The sequence below is a fragment of the Pan paniscus genome, chromosome 1, assembly GCF_029289425.2.
Source record: "Pan paniscus chromosome 1, NHGRI_mPanPan1-v2.0_pri, whole genome shotgun sequence".
Lineage (NCBI taxonomy): Eukaryota > Metazoa > Chordata > Mammalia > Primates > Hominidae > Pan > Pan paniscus.
The window spans coordinates 138,733,209-138,749,823 of NC_073249.2; the positions used below are offsets into that span (position 1 = coordinate 138,733,209).

At 38.9% G+C, this 16,615-nt stretch overlaps 2 long non-coding RNA genes across 2 annotated transcripts in view; both read left to right on the top strand.

Moving 5' to 3' along the window:
• Window positions 1-14,577, top strand: part of LOC117974590 (uncharacterized) — a 46,589-nt gene extending 32,012 nt beyond the window's left edge. The window contains exon 3 of the long non-coding RNA XR_008626378.2: window positions 13,327-14,577. This is a non-coding gene — a long non-coding RNA (uncharacterized LOC117974590). The remainder of the gene's footprint in view (window positions 1-13,326) is intronic.
• Window positions 1-16,615, top strand: part of LOC103784402 (uncharacterized) — an 837,516-nt gene that overhangs the window by 285,612 nt on the left and 535,289 nt on the right. The gene's annotated exons all lie outside the window — the stretch shown is intronic.

The window sequence follows — 16,615 nt, forward strand, 5'->3', positions numbered from 1 at the left end:
GCTTGCTTGTAAGTACAAGAACTTGTTATTTGTACTGATGCTGCAGTATTGCATAAGAAGCATTTAGTTATATTTTAGTATGTACAGCAGAAGCAAAAATGTTGAGTACACCATCGTAGGTTTTAATTTGAAATCCAATCTATGTGCACATTTTTCGTCCGGAATAAGCAAAAGCATTTAAGGTTTTATATTGTGTTTTAAGCATTCTATTAAATGTCATCAGATGATTCAGGAAAATGTATTGCAAAAATATTAGAGAAGTATAAAATGTGTAAGTGTAATAGATGCTTGGGACATGGAGAGGAATCTAAAAGTCCAACATTTATCAGGTAACCATAAACTACGAAGAAACATTGATAGAATGTAACATTCTTATGATATATAGTATCTTAAGCATGAACTCTTATTTCTGATATTTATTACAGTGCTGTTGCATTAGAAAACACTAATCCAAAATTATTGCAACCTTTCCTAACTGTGGAGTACGAATATTTTGGTTGGGGAATAAGTTTTAACTTTCTTAACAATGAAAGGATATGTACTCTTTAAACCCGGCTGGAATCAGAAGGTTGTGTTTTCTTGACAGGTTTTTAATGGTAAGTTAAGACAGCCGGGGAAACCGTAGAACTCAAAGGCATTAACTGACAAATTAAGCAAAGAGTAATGAAAACTTCGATGTGTTTGAATCATCATTCATTGAACTGTAATTGCCTTAGCAGCACAAAATTAAATTGTAACAAGTAAGGGTCTTGACACTTCCCGCAATTTCTAAAAAAAGTTTATATATGCCACGGAGGATAAACAGCAGTCACATGAAATACTGGATGTGAGTCTTTTAAATTAATTAATTCTATTTATTTATTAATTGGAATCAGCCATTCAATAAGACACACAAGGTTATTGTAACAGTCTGCCTTTTGGATTCTTAAACATAGAAAACTTTTGGTCTGCCGCAGATGATACAATTATAAGAGGGGTCACATTCAATGTGTTCAGCCTGTTGGTTTATGGAAACAATTAGAAATGACTTGCCAGCCCAGCGCGGTGGCTCACGCCTGTAATCTCAGCACTTTGGGAGGCTGAGGTGGGCGGACCACGAGGTCAGGAGATCGAGACCATCCTGGCTAACATGGTGAAACCCCATTTCTACTAAAAATACAAAAAATTAGCCGGGCGTGGTGGCGACCGCCTCTAATCCCAGCTACTTAGGAGGCTGAGGCAGGAGAATGGCATGAACCCAGGAGACGGAGTTTGCGGTGAGCCTAGATTCCACCACTGCACTCCAACCTGGGCAACAGAGCAAGACTCCATCTCAAAAAAAAAAAAAAAGAAATAGCTTGCCACTTATGGATCTCCTACACCCAATCCCCCATCCTGGGGGAGGAAGAAAGATGAGGAATACACAGAGATAATTGTTCAGATTTTGCCTTTATGGATGTCATTTGAGTATCTAGCTAAAAATACATTAGTTTATTTGTGACTGGCCAAAGAAAGTAAAATCTACGTAGCAGGTTTCTCTCCCCTCCAAGAAAAAGTTTAAAGTTTTAATGCTAGAATACCAAAAAGAGTATTAGAATACTCAGAAAGAAAAGTATATCTGTTTTGCTGAGGATGTCCTATAAGAGTCAAAACAGAGAAAATATAAAACAAATGTGGGATTAATTGAAAGTTACAGTTATGAAACTCACAAGAACAGCCCGACCAATTTTTCTGTGGGCTTTAGAGATGGTGACTTTTCTAATAGATTGTGCTTTAGTTTTGGGTGGGAAGCTGTGATGAACATTTGAGTGAGAAAATATGTGTCTGAGTTAGAGCATCTGCTTTCATTACTTAGTTTTCCAGAGGACATTGTGAGTCAAGGAAATGAGTGGGTTTTATCCTGGAAAAGATCCAGGGGAAACTAGATCTTCTTAAGAAGACAAAGGAAGAGCAGATTTCAGCAGCTTTGAGAAGGGAGCTGTGGGCGAGACTGAGTGGGGGGAGGACTCACCCTGTTGGTCTGTGGAGAGCTCTGCTCATCTGGAGTCAGTGAATCCTCTTTCAGCGGCACAGAGACTCGTTCAGGGTTCAGTATTAACCTGTTTAAAAATCTTCCCTTTAGCATATTCCAAATTGAGATGCCCTAAGAGAATAGAATGCCTTTGCATCCGAGGGCTGTGCTTAATGGGCATTGCCTGAAGATAAGGCCTCCACAGAACATTCACAGAAGCAGCACAGTGGGAATGTGAAGAACATAAAGGACTTGGGCTCCGGGTGTGGAATTTTGGATTTAAAATTCAGAGGAGTCTCCATAAGGAGGCTAAATCTTAGAGTCAAGTAATTTCATCAACAATTCCTAAACTATATGTTCGGGAAGAGAGGAGGGGATTTGTATAGCCTTCAAATAGTTTGCATATTTTTGTAGTCTGAAAAATAAAAGTTAGGAGCTAGTGCAAAACTGATGATTGGGGTATATGTGAACATACATACAAAAATCTGTCACAGCAACACAGACTATCAGGCTAATTTCTATCCTTTCTTCATTTGGGGCTGAGGTTAAGGATGAAAATGGGGTGGAGTAAAACAAAAGAAGAAATGGGATACTCCTGGATGAATGAGATAAAAGGCTTGTTTTGTTTTATTTTGACTTTGAATGCCTATCTCATGCTCTGGGGACCTTTCATCATCAGTAACTTCTCATATTTGCTAAATCCAGTGTCCTAAGACATTATTTCCTTCCTTGTGTATCTTTGGATCTTTAGCCAGCAACATCTACACAATTAGGTTTAGGTCTTTTGAATTTCTGCTTACTAATTCCTGTGGAAACTCTAATAGTCAAGATCTGTCATCATGCCACCATGAGGCTAGCATATAAAGTGGACACAGTGGAATTCAGTCTTCCTTCATCCCCGTTATACTGCACCCTCTTTCCTGATATAACTGTCCTGTTACCTGCTTCAGGATGCCCAATTACAGCTGTCTTTCCCTGGCATACCTTACTCCCCAGCCATACTTCTCTTCTTGGCTTCATCAAAATGTCTAAGTTTTGTGGCCTCTGCCCTCAGTACTTGTTACCTTTATTTAATCTTATCAGGCAAATGAAATTAAGTAAGATGCTATTGGCTGATAAGGTCTTTGGATAACATTTGCCTTTTGATAGTAGGTTTTCATTTACATGGACCCAAGAGGGACTTTATAGACCCTGTGCTAAGACCAGTGAGGCAAGAGCACTCTTTGCTTCCCTTCCCAGCAGCAGTTTAACTAATTTGCCAATGAAGAGCTTTGGCTTTCTAGTTAAAGTCTGTGCAATTGTGTAAGGTGCCAAACCAGTGCCTTCTTTAAAAAACAAACAAAACATATGAAAAAAAGCTCATCATCACTGGTCATTAGAGAAATGCAAATGAAAACCACAACGAGATACCATCCCATGCCAGTTAGAATGGCAGTCATTAAAAAGTCAGAAAACAACAGATGCTGGAGAGGATGTGGAGAAATAGGAATGCTTTTACACTGTTGGTGGGAGTGTAAATGAGTTCACCCATTGTGGAAGACAGTGTGGCAATTCCTCAAGGATCTAGAATCAGAAATACTATTTGACCCAGCAGTCCCATTACTAGGAATATACCCAAAGGATTATAAATCATTCTAATATAAAGACACATGCATGTGTATGTTTATCGTAGCATTATTCACAATAGCAAAGACTTGGAACCAACCCAAAGGCCCATCAATGATAGACTTGCTAAAGAAAATATGGCACATACACACCATGGAATACTATGCAGCCATAAAAAAGGATGAGTTCACGTCCTTTCCAGGGACATGGATGAAGCTGGAAATCATCATTCTCAGCAAACTAACACAGGAACAGAAAACCAAACACCACATGTTCTCATAAGTGGGAGTTGAACAATAAGAACACATGGACACAGGGAGGGGACCATCACATATCAGGGCCTGTCAGGGGGTGGGGGGCTAGGGGAGGAGAGATAGCATTAGGAGAAATACCTAATGTAGATGACAGGTTGATGGGTGCAGGAAACCACCATGGCACATGTATACCTATGTAACAAACCTGCACATTTTGCACACGTATCCCACAACTTAAAAAAATATATATGTATATATATACACCAAAAATACAGTGAAATAAATATCAGTATTTTAGCACATTGACCAAAATAATGCTTGCTCAAGGATCTGTAGTTTTATGCAAACCCAGTATTAGGCCTATTAGAAAGTAAATACTGAATCTAGGTAAAATTACTCTGCAAGGCATATAGCTTTCAAAAAAATTAAACTCTCCTTGCTTTCTTTATGTTCCTAGTGTTTTATTTTAATTTTTTGTATATTTTGCTTTTGAAGACCCTCAGTGTTTTTGTTATAGATAAGCAAGTTCCCTGGAAAACTTGACTTGAGAGAAAGAAGCTCCATGCAAAAAGCTTTTTTTTGAGTGGGGTAGAGGGGAAAGCATAATTCAATAACTGCAAAATGCTGCAGATCCTATCTAAATTTTGAAGATTTGCAGTTCATCAGTGTATTAAAGGCCCTGAGAAGTCCTGTAGTAAAAAAGCCTGTTTAAATTTGTTTAATTCAGCATTTTCTAAATGTGTAATTCTTTTGTTCACAACATTCTGGGGAACTAGTTTCCCAATTAACACAATCGTGGAGGATGGGGAGGGGTGGTGGCATGCTGCTGTAGACATCTGCTTGTACTCTAATTACTTTAGTAGAAAAGAAAGGAGAAAATGTTGTGTTGCAAGCTGCTGTACACAGCCAGTAAATACACCCATTTTTTTTTCACTCATTCATTTACTTATCAAGAATTTCCTAAACAGCCATGTAAACAAGGCTGAATAAGGAGTAGAGCCCCCAACCGACAAAATCCAATCTTGGCCTTGAGGTATTTAGAAGCATGTTGGGAAAAAATTACATAATAAGAGTAGTCTAGGCAGCACATACATGACTGAATCAATGATCAGTTGTGAGACAATGTCTTCCAGTGCTTGAGTCCTAACTTCCTGGGATTTGCAGGGACTACTGGATGCTGATGACCGACTGCTGCTTGGACTCAGCCATGTCTATGCAGACATCCAGTCTCAATAAAGAAACAACCAACCAATGAACCAACCAAACAAACAAACAAACAAAAAACACTACTTCAAAGACCTTTCAATCTATTAGAGCCTTAAGCTGGAGGTAATATTTCCTTTCTCTGATATTGAGGAGAAAGCACAGGGCTTGGAATCATAGAACTTCAGTTTGAATCTTGCCCCCATCCTTCATAGCTTTGTGTTTGGATATATCCCCTGACATTGCAAGGTGCAGACGCTGAGGATACTGTTATTTCTTTTTTCTGGGGTATTGATCTAGAAGGAGCCTGGGAAGATCTAATGAAAACAATTGTATAAATTCATACAGAGTAAAATTCTATGTAAATGTTAGGTGTTATTTTTATTATCCTTGATTCTATTATTCCTAAACGAATCAAAATAATGAATCAATATGTAAGACACTATCTTATGTGTTTTCCATTTGTTTTCTCTTTTAATCTTTACAACAGTCCTAAGTGTTAGACACTCTAATTATTCCATTTTACAGATGAGAAAATGGAGGATGGCAGAATTTAAATCAAGGGTTTAAGTTAAATATTTTTGTGTGTGGCTAGATCTTTGTGATTTTCAGCAAATTTGGAATTCATTCATTCATCCATCTGATGTTATTAAGCATCTACTATGTACCCTGTATTGTTCCAAGTCCTGGTTATACAGTAGTGAACAAAATGGATTAAAATTCACATCTTTGCAGAGTTTAAATTCTAGAGAGGAAGAAGGATAATAAGTGTAATAAACATGTAAGCTATGTAGAATGGTAGAAGGCAATGAGTGCTGCTATGGAGGAAAGGGCAAGGGGTGTTGGGAATGTGGGAAGAAGCAGTGACATATCATTTTAAATGAGTTATACAGGGTTGGCCTGCTGAGATGGTGACTGTTGAGCAAAGATTTGAAGGAGGAGAGGGAATTGGTCTTGCAGACATTGGAAAGAAGTCAGTGGGGACAGCTAATGGTAAAGGTCCTGAGGAGTGAATATGTTGAGTGTGTTTGAGAACCAGTGTATTCCGTGGGGTTAAAGTGTGCCAGGGGAAGGAACAGCCACATCGGAGAGGCCGGATGGTGTGGGGCCTGTAGACCACTGCCAGGGCCCTGGCTTTCTGTCTTTCAGAGAATGGAAGACATGGGAGGGTTCTGAGCAGTGAAGTGACGTGATCTGATGTATGTTTCAAAAAGATCACATTGGCCATTTTGTTGAGAATACACCCTAGGGGTTAAGGGAAGAAGCAGGAAAATAAAAAACAGCCTTATTTCTGGTACAAAATAAAGTGAATTAGAATGTGCTTCCAAGTCTCATTTGGTGTACATTAAACTTGGTTAGTTCATTTTCCATATAGCAAAATGAGTATGCTGGGGAGGCCTTTTTGAACATCTATTTATCTTGACCAAATACTTTCTTCTAGAATCTTGAAGTCATTTATTTGGCTATGTTGGTGCTATAACCAAAATGAGTTTTTCTATAATAGTGACATAAATCCTGGAATTCCACTAGAAGATTAGATTAAATAGGGCTTTTTTTTTGTGGGGTGGGTGGGTAGTATATTCCATCTACTTCTTATCAAAACCAGTATAAGTTCCAGTATAGACTGGGTGGTGATTTGAAAACACCACCTATCTAGGTTCCATCTGAAGGTAGAATATAGACAAATAGTAGAATATCATTAGAAACTATATCCTGCTATGGAAAATTAGGATCAGAATCATGATCTTTTAAAAGCAAGAAGCAGAAAACTGACACAATAGAAATTTGAATTCTTTTTGAAATCATTTTAATCATTGATATTATTATCCAATTCCTAGCTCTCAGTCCCACAAAACTCAACCTGGATGAAGAATTTGATGTTGTTTTTACTGAGCTGATAGAACTAGAAATCACATAACCTTGTAGTAAGCTCATTTATGGATATTCTAGTCACTTTATGGACCATGCTTAGGTTAATGATAGAGCAGAAATGCCATTAAAGTAGAATACTATTAGTTAATCCACTGGTGACAAGCATTAGTGATACTTGAAAAGGAATGAAGAGTTTTGTGGTTTTAGCTTATCCCCTTATTAAGATTTGTAGGTGTTTTTTATGAACTTACTCTCCCATTCACCCTTGGCGAATGACTTAGATCCCTTTAGCCTACCAGGAGACATGCTCAAGAAGGCTTCCTGTTGATGGAACATGACTGCCTTGTTTTCTTTCAAAATGCAATACAGTTACTTTGGAATTACAAGTATACTATGTGACCAAGAAGCAGCCTCAGTTGAAATACAGATTTCATGGTTTATTGGAAAAGTGAATCATATTTTCTTTATTTACTTAAGAGTTCATGTTTGGGAGTGGAAGTGTAGCAAAGAGAGGAGATTATTTAAAAAAATATTGAATTAATCTGAAGTTCTTCCTCTTCATATTTGATTTATTTTATTTTTTCTGAGAATTGACCAATGCCTTCATGAGGGGTATGCTCAGGAAATGACAGTCAATTGCCTGAGAGAAATATCTGTGTTTGAAGATTGGAGGGAGGGCCAAGGGGACCAGTGAGGCAGTCTTATCCTTTGAGACTGTAGTCAGAGATTTAGCAAGAAATTAGAAATGCAGAGTGTATAGTTTAAGCACATGTATAGCTACCTGAAATCCAGAGTCATTTTAAAACAAAGTAGTTAAGAGGGTATAAATGTTAGTATTCCATTGCCATCCCTGCCACCACAAATCTACAGCCTACTATTTTCCTACCATACATTTCCTAATGATGCTTCTGTTGATAGAAAGCCCCAGTCATTTTTTATTAATGGATGCTGTAACTTCGTCCCACTCTCCTTCCATTGGCACAGCATTTACTGATTAAAGATGCTGGGTGAGTCAGAATATTCCTTGCATAATGATTGGTTACTTGGAATGGGTACCAGCTCTTCCTTTGTGATAAAGAACAGTGTATATAAATAAGGGTAAGAGATTTTCTTGATGTTCAAGGTCTTTGGTCGCTGAGTTACAGACTATAAATTTCCTGGGCCACATTCTAGATGCAGAACTTCCACGGAAGTCAACAAAAGTTTTGTAAAAAAAAAAATTAACAGCAGGAAAATGCACTATTATTATTTATTATTATTTCTTTTGGCTGCTCTGAAGATAATTTGATGCAGAAAGTATTGAAGAAGTTTTGAGTTTTTTCAGTGATTCATTTTCATGCAAATGTTTATCACATTTCTGGGTATTGTTTTCTTCTATCATATGTATTTCCATCTTCCATGGGTAAATCAACATCTTCATCCATATTGCACATTCAGCGGCTGTAAATTCAGCCTGTATTCCCATTAAATGTTACGAATATGTGATTTTCATTTATGATTTTAGCGGGTGTTTCTGAAATTTCCACAGCAGCATCTGGCCAGGAAATAGTCTGTGAATCAGAATTACAACAACTAATTTTATTTTTCTTTTGTAGACTTACTTCTCTAATCCTTTCCTAGCAAACAGGAGGCGATTTGGATGTCTTTCTATTTTAATACTCAGAGACCCTGCTCATCGACAGACTTTAGGTTTGATTTTGTTTTTCCTGGTATGTATGGTTCAGGGAACAGTGGAAGCAAATCTTGCATCCTCTCCTCTTCCACCCTGTCAACACTCACATCTAGGCCACCACCATGGTTTAATCAGACCAGTGGGAACACCTCCTAAGAGGTTTTTCACTACATTCAGCTTTGGTCCCTTCTAATCTCTCACTGCTGCTGTTAGAATGATCTTTTAAAAATGCAGATATTATCCTACCTCTCCCTGCGTAAAACCCTTTGTATTGTTCTTGAGATAGAGATCAAATTTCTGAACATAGCTCATGGGGCTCTGCATATTTTGGTCTCTACTTGCCTCTCCAGACAATTATCCCACATTCTTCCTCACTCTTGATGTTCTAAATACAGGAACCTGCCGCCAGGTTCCCAAATCATCACTTTCTTTCACCTCCAGGTCTTTATATATGCTGCTTCCTTTGCAAGGACAGTCATTCTCCTCTATATGCTCCTGCATATATCCTGCTCATCCTTCAAATCTCTGCTTGAATTCCTCTCTGCTGACAGGCCATTCTTAATGCCATCAATAGGTCCTACATTCCCAAGGTATCCTGCACTTGACCTTTCAAAATAGCCATCACGCATGTAACTTTTTGTTTAATGTCTATCTTCCCCACCAACTGAGCCAACGGCTATCTTTCTGAGGCCCGCGACTCTGTCTGTGTTATTTCTCTATCCCCAGCACCTTGCACAAAATAGTCATTTGCACACCTAATAGGTATGTAATAAATGGTTGCCGATATCACTTTAGTCCTAATTCAACTGCTGTCCTCTGTGACTCTGTTTCTCTCCTATGATTGGAGGCATGTTCATCTTATTTATTTATTCATTCATTCATTTATTGAGACGGAGTCTTGCTCTGTCGCCCAGGCTGGAGTGCACTGGCGCGATCTCAGCTCACTGCAAGCTCCGCCTCCTGGGTTCACGTCATTCTCCTGCTTTAGCCCCCCGAGTAGCTGGAACCACAGGCACCCGCCACCACACAGGGCTAATTTTTTGTATTTTTAGTAGAGACGGGGTTTCACCATGTTAGCTAGGATGGTCTCAATCTCCTGACCTCGTGATCCGCCCGCCTCGGCATCCCAAAGTGCTGGGATTACAGGCGTAAGCCACCGCGCCCTGCCATGTTCATCTTTTTCTAAGGACAGGGTGGGGTATTCTTCATTTGAGACTGCACAGATATTCCTCATCCTTCATCCTTCCTCTCTGGAGCTGCTTTCTGATCTAATTTTCACCCTAAAAGCACACTCCATTTGGAATGAGGAAACATCCTCATGTGATTGGGATGGCCACTAGCCTAAGAGATGGGAGCCTTGAGTTTGGATTCTCGCATGACATTAGCTGGGCTTTTAACCCTGGGCAAATCATGTGATTTCTCTGGTCCTTGTTTCCCTGGGCCACAAAATGAAATGTGTGGACTGGATTGAAGCAATGGGCTCCTCTGTGATGCTTCTTATGCACTTTAGAGACAGGTTAGGTTAGTCTTCTCTCATGGGATACAGAAGAGAAAAAGATGGAAATGTGAGCAAATGGAAATTCAGCATATCTCCCTAGAGTAAATACTAGATTTTGACCAAGAGAGGGCTGAGGATGGGCTGTTTCCTTTGATACGTGCCTTCCCTTTCCCCATAGCTCTGTGGTTCAGGACAATAGTCTGGGGCAGCTGCAGCTCAGAGAGGAAGCTGGTAGAGGCCACACATGAAACATTTTTCCTCACATGGATTAGTGGAAGCCAGAATAGTGTATGGCAACACTGTGAAGTTGTGTGTGTGTGGGGCGGTGGGGGCGGGGGCGTAGAGGGGACCGGGGAGGGGTGGGTGAGGTATTATTGTCTGCCATCTAACCACAGTGTCTTTATTTACATAATAGCTATATTTCTGGATGTATAGTAAGTGAAAGAATAGGATTTAGAATTAGACTGAGCTGGGTTTAAATTCCAGCTATATCACTTTGGGTTGTGTGTGCGTGAGAGAGAGAGAGAGAGATCCATGGCAAATGATTTGATTTCTATTAGTCTCAGTTTCCTCCTCTATACATTTATGGTAATAACTACTTCGTGGAGTTAAAGACTTTAAAAATAATATTTGTGTGATGGGTCTTTTGTGTCTAGTTAGCATGCCTTTCCTCTTCTGATAATGCCATTCTCCTCTAGAGGAGCTGTTTCTCTCTACTTAGATCATGTCTGTGATTTATAGGGAATGCTAATCATGTAGTAACTGCTTACTCTATAGAAGCACACTGCCACTCTCCCCAAAGCAAGGGATCTGCACGTGAGCTAAGCCTTGACAATCAGGAAATAGCCCTGGATTTTTGAAATTGAGGCTGGGGCGAGCTTTTCTGGTGGTGAAGGTGAGAAAGTGCACACTCAGAAGCTGCTGGCAGGTGGGGCCCTGGTTTCTCAGAGAATCCTGATTTGCAGTAGGAGAAGACATGATAGAGGCAGAGGTAAGGAGAGGGTGTATCCTGCTGCCATCAAATCTTTGTTTTTAGTCATTTCCAGTTATACCTTACTCCTTATATGAGTCGATAAATTTACCTTTTTCTTAGGATAGCTCAAATTATGTGCCTGCATTTACTTGTATAAGAGTAAGGATTAATAGAGTAACATGCTCTAGGTCCTCAGGAAACCTTAGTTTTCTTCCTCACACAAATATGATCGTTTTTTGTGTTAGCTTTTCGGATAGGCCTAGGCATCATGGGTTGAAAAAAATCAAGAGTTGCTATATTTGAAATTCCAAGTTTTTAATAAGTTAGTGTTTTTTTGTTTTCCCCACAGATTTGACTACTAACCTCAGTGATATTTTTATATTTTGAGGATTAAAAAATATAGCAGGTATAGATACTTAAACATGCTAATGTATGCTATTGCCAGAGTGTAAAGGTGGCACAATATTTCTAAGTGATTTCGTAATAAGTAACTAAAACTTTTGTTTATATTCTTTTTCTTTCAATTCCACCTCTAGTACTCTATCCTATGGAAACAAATCTGGATGTGAACAATGATATATGATATATGTTCAAATGCATGTATGTATGTATGTATATATTCGTAAGGGTGGAAAGTAAAACAATTTAATGAATGCCCAAATCTTAGGTGATATTTAAACTCCATGAAGCCCTTTAAATAATTTTTAAAAGAATATTTGTTGGCATGAGAAAACTCTCATATTTTTCAGTGAAAAATAGGAAGGTCATAAAACAATATATACAATTTAATGGTGATTTGTAATAACATCACCCCCACCTCCCACCCCACAGCTTATATGTGCATATTCAGAGCTACGTAGTATAACAAAAACACCAACATACATCTTCCCTGGGCACTGGGATTCCTGGTGTATGGAAGACACTGTGATTGACTCCCCAGTATCCATTCCATTATCCCTCCTACCTCTGCACCACATGCAACAGCTATGCAACTTGGTGAGACTGACCTCTACTTGAGTTTTGTGGGTGGAACTCAAATCAATTCGGAGTGTCAATTGGATCAAATCAATTGGGAGGGTCTAATCCCTCTACTTATGGTTTTTAGGTTAGAGGTGGAACAACAGGCCCAAGCCATTTTGTGAATAGTATTATTAATATTTTAGCCTTTTAGAATTTGTTTAAAAATTGAAAGTGTGTATATATTTGAGGTATACAATATGATGTTTCGATATGCATACAAAGTGAACTAATTACTTTGTATGCATATCATTAAGCAGTCAAGCTGATTAATATATCATCTCTTCTCATAGTTACCTTTTGTGGGTGTGTGGTGAGAACACAAAATCTACTCTCTAACCAAGTTGAAGTATACAATACAGCAATATTAACTGTAGGCCCCATGCTGTACCTTCAATCTCTAGAACTTATCCATCCTACAGAACTGAAATTGTGTATCCTTTGACCAACATTTCCCTACCTCCCCAATATCTTGGCCTGATTACCTGGCTCGGAGACAGGCATATAACTTTATTTGGTCTAATGAGAGATAATTGAAAGACTTTTATTCAGTGTTTGGATGAGGGATACCCATTCTTGCTCCCTGGACATGGATGAGGAAGCATGAAGTCCTGGGTAATATCGAAAGAGATTTTGTCTCCCAGGGGAAAACAAGCCTTAGGGTGAACTGCCACACAGAGGCAGAGTAGTGAGGTGGAATGAGACCTTGTATCTGGTAACACTGTTAAGTCTCTGAATCAAAATAACACTAAAGTTTGCCCCAATTTTGGGATGAGCTAACATATTACCTAATCATTTAAGGTAGATGGCATTGAGGTTTTATATCAAAATAAAACTGATGAAACTTAAATAAAGTGGTTTTTATTTTATTCTTTATGTTTTCCAGTATTTTGAAAAGATTTTCTCACTGAACGTATATTGCTTTCATAATTAGAAAATATTATTTATTTACAAAATTTTTATTAACTAAAAATTAGCAAAAACCCGTTAAGTGCATCTTCTCTTCTTGTTCACTCTTCTCCTTCTCAGCCTCCTTCAATCCTTTTCCCCAAATTCCCACGAGAGCCAGAGAAGCCAACAAAATGTCAAAATTTTGTCACTTCATTAATTAGGAGATGAATTGGGTGAGGCACAACCTACATTCTGTGAAATTGATTGGCAAGTGACTGGCAGAACTACCCTGTAGCTAACAGGGCAATGACAGAGACGGGGTTGATTATCACTGTGTGTCTTATTTTAAAGGTATAGAAACATGGGAAGATTCACGGCGACACTGATTATCTTACACCGAGGGAAGAAGCTCCAAAGTCAGGATCTAGAACTCCTTTACCTCATTTGGCAGTGTGGTAAAAGGAAGAAAGTCCATTCGCAATCTAGGTCTCAAAAGCTAGAAGTAACTATAAACTAGACACGTGAGTACTCACATGGTATCAAATTGGTTAGATTGTAAGGCATGGTACAGTAGAGAGAGGCATGCATGAGCCCATTTAATCAAGGGGTCTGTGAGCAAATGGTGACTGGGAAGAGAGAAGTAGTCCAGAATTCGATTGAGAAGGTGTTTCAGAAATGGTACTGGAGGGATAAAGGGGCTGGTGGCCAAGCACCTTTAAGAAGTCCTGTGGATAGCTGTGATAAATACTGCCTTGGGGAGGGAAAATGCTCACTGGTAGAATCTGCCTAGTGATGGCACCTAAATCTCTGTTCCCCACACCCCATTGCTCTCTGGTTCTAGATTATATGCGCTATGAGGCTACTATTAAATAGATATGAAATCTTAGGTTAGTCACTTAACTTCTCTGTCCTTGAGGTGTCTCATCTGTGAAAGGGCTGAGAGTTGGATCAGAAGACTTGCAAGGACCCTGCCAGTTGTGATATTCTACAGTTCTGCAATTGGCCCATCCATCTGCCCATTGCACAAGTCAACCAATGAAGAGAGCCTTGGAAGCTTGTGCCTTTGGGAGCACAGCAAGAGGAAGGCATCCTCCCAAAGCAGTGCTCTCGGGGAAACGGGGCTTTTGAAGTTGAAGCTGCTCTCCTTGCAGCTGCTCTGCAGAGGGAAAAAAACCTGGATTTTAAAGAAGCAAATGGTCCTTTTTTTTTTTTTTTTTTTTTTAACAAAATTAACTCACAGCTGCAAACGGCACAATGAAAGCACATTTTAAAATAATCAGATGCTTTTAGGGCCTCCTTCTGCTGCCAGAACAACTTCAGTCCGAGCTTCTGCGGGATTCCTTTCAAGGCTTCAGCCTCAAGCACCAACTGTCCAGTGGTGAAATGGGGCCTAAAGCTGTTGGTGTCAGAAAAGAGGCAGAAAGTTTTATGATCTCAGGGACCCTAAAGGCCTCAGCTGTTTGTTTGTTTTTTCTGTTCTAATTAGGATGCATTACATATTTTTGAAAGGCATCTGACAGCTAATAGGTTGTTTTTACAGGGTCATTTCATTAAATACTTTAAAAAAAAGTTAGTGATCTTTTAAATTTCATTTAATCAACTAATTTTTATTTTATCACAGTAATAAAACGTGAGCCCATGCATTTTCTAAAAGGTACTTGCAATGATCAAGGTCTAAATCATGCTAGGTTCTGAATGTCCACCTATATTCAGTACGTTGATTTTTAGATGAGGATGCTATATATTTAGAAGGTTGTTTAAAATCCTCTACTTCACCATGATGCATTTGCATGTGAATTTCCACATGATGTTCAGGTTGCTGAATTGGCTTTAAAAGAATAATATATAATGGGGTTGAATATCTTGAGAAAAACCTACTAAAACACTTAACACATTGGAGAGGCCAACTTTGTCTAAGAGAATGAAGGTTCTTCATCGTGAGCTGTTGAAGGCCAAGAATCACTTTGATCACTGGGGCTGGACACATGGATTTATAGGTAGGTGACCTCAGGGCAAATCCCTTCTGGGATACCTGTTAATGGGATAACCTTGAGCAAGGCCCTTTATCTTCCAGATTTCTTGCCTGTTCAGTATAGAGCATCCCTTAATGTATATAACACCTTTTTTTAACTTAGTGATATTTTCAGAATCAGAAATCTATGATTAAAAGACAATTCCTTTGTTTTTGTAATTAATGACTATGCTGCTTATATTGGATTTTGAAAATAGCCATACTATTGTTGTCATAACTAAGAGTATTGGGTAGAACCACATCATGTTATTAAGGCCTCAGCCTGTCTTTCTTTAATCTGACAATTATGATAGCAATAATAATAATAATAATAATAATGTCAAACACTATACCAAGCTCTGTCCATATAATGACTCAATACTTCAATACCTATGATGACCTCTGTGGTAGTTACTGTTTCTAGTCCCCTCTTACAAATGAAGACCCTGAGACACAAAGAGGTTTAATGACTTGTTCAAGGTCACACAGCTTTATAATAGAGGGAACATTTGAAGTTGGGCATTTGGCTCCAGCGGGTCTGCACTCAACCCGCTTCCTATATGATCCTTTTCTTGACTATGAATTAAGTGTTGTCACAAGCTATCTTGACATACAATATGCCATCTTAAAGGCCTAAAGTATGGGCTATATATTATGGTTTGGAACACATATTTGCCTTGAGGTTTGCTGTATTGTTTGCAATTGGTATTGAGGAGAAGGTATATTTAGGAATTAAAAATATTCCCTATTAAGTATATGGGCTTTCAGGCACAATATTTTCAATTCTGATGTAGACGTCGTTTTCTCTGTACATTGGAGGAAAGTTCACCACGTCATAACATGTCAGCCAATCGTAAGTCAAAAATCATTTCCATGAATATACCTGTTACAATGTGAGCACTGCACAAGGTACAATTTCAAAAAAATAAGAATTTCCCTTTGACAAATATTTGTTCCTGCCTTATTGAAATTTAACGACTGATAAGGCATGTCACATAAAAACCAAAGGAACAAAGACAACCAGAGAGTGGGGGAAAACATACCTATACATACCACAAATATATATGCCACAAGTATAGTCCATTAGCGCATCCTTTCCTAAATATCTTTCAATCCATTTTCCTAGGCAGCCCTTGCCCTTTGCTTCCCCAGTCCTGACTCAGATCCTTAACACTTGCTCCTACAGCACCGCAGTAGCCTTCTACTTAGTTTCTCTTCCTCCAGTATTGTCCCTTCTTTTCCGTTTTATACACCTTCTCCAGATGACCTTGCTGAAGCAGAAAGCTGACACCATCACGGTTCTGCTTAGAACCCTGAACTGACCCTTTGCCAGCATACAATAAAGCTCAAACTCTTTAGGGTGACATGCAATGCCCTCCACAAAATCCCCTGCCTACTTTTCTAGCCTCTGCTTCCCTGATGCACTGTGTCCTTCAAGCCTTGCTTTTTCGAGTATATGGAATGCCTTTTCTGGTCTTGTCTGCTGGGGAAAACCCAGTGAATTCTTTCAGACTGAATTTAACCATCGCCTCATTGGAGAATCCTCCTTTGACTTCTTGCCTTTAGTCAGAAACAATTCCCTCACCTCTGTGCCCCCATAACACTTTATTCAGACCTTATAGCTCTTCT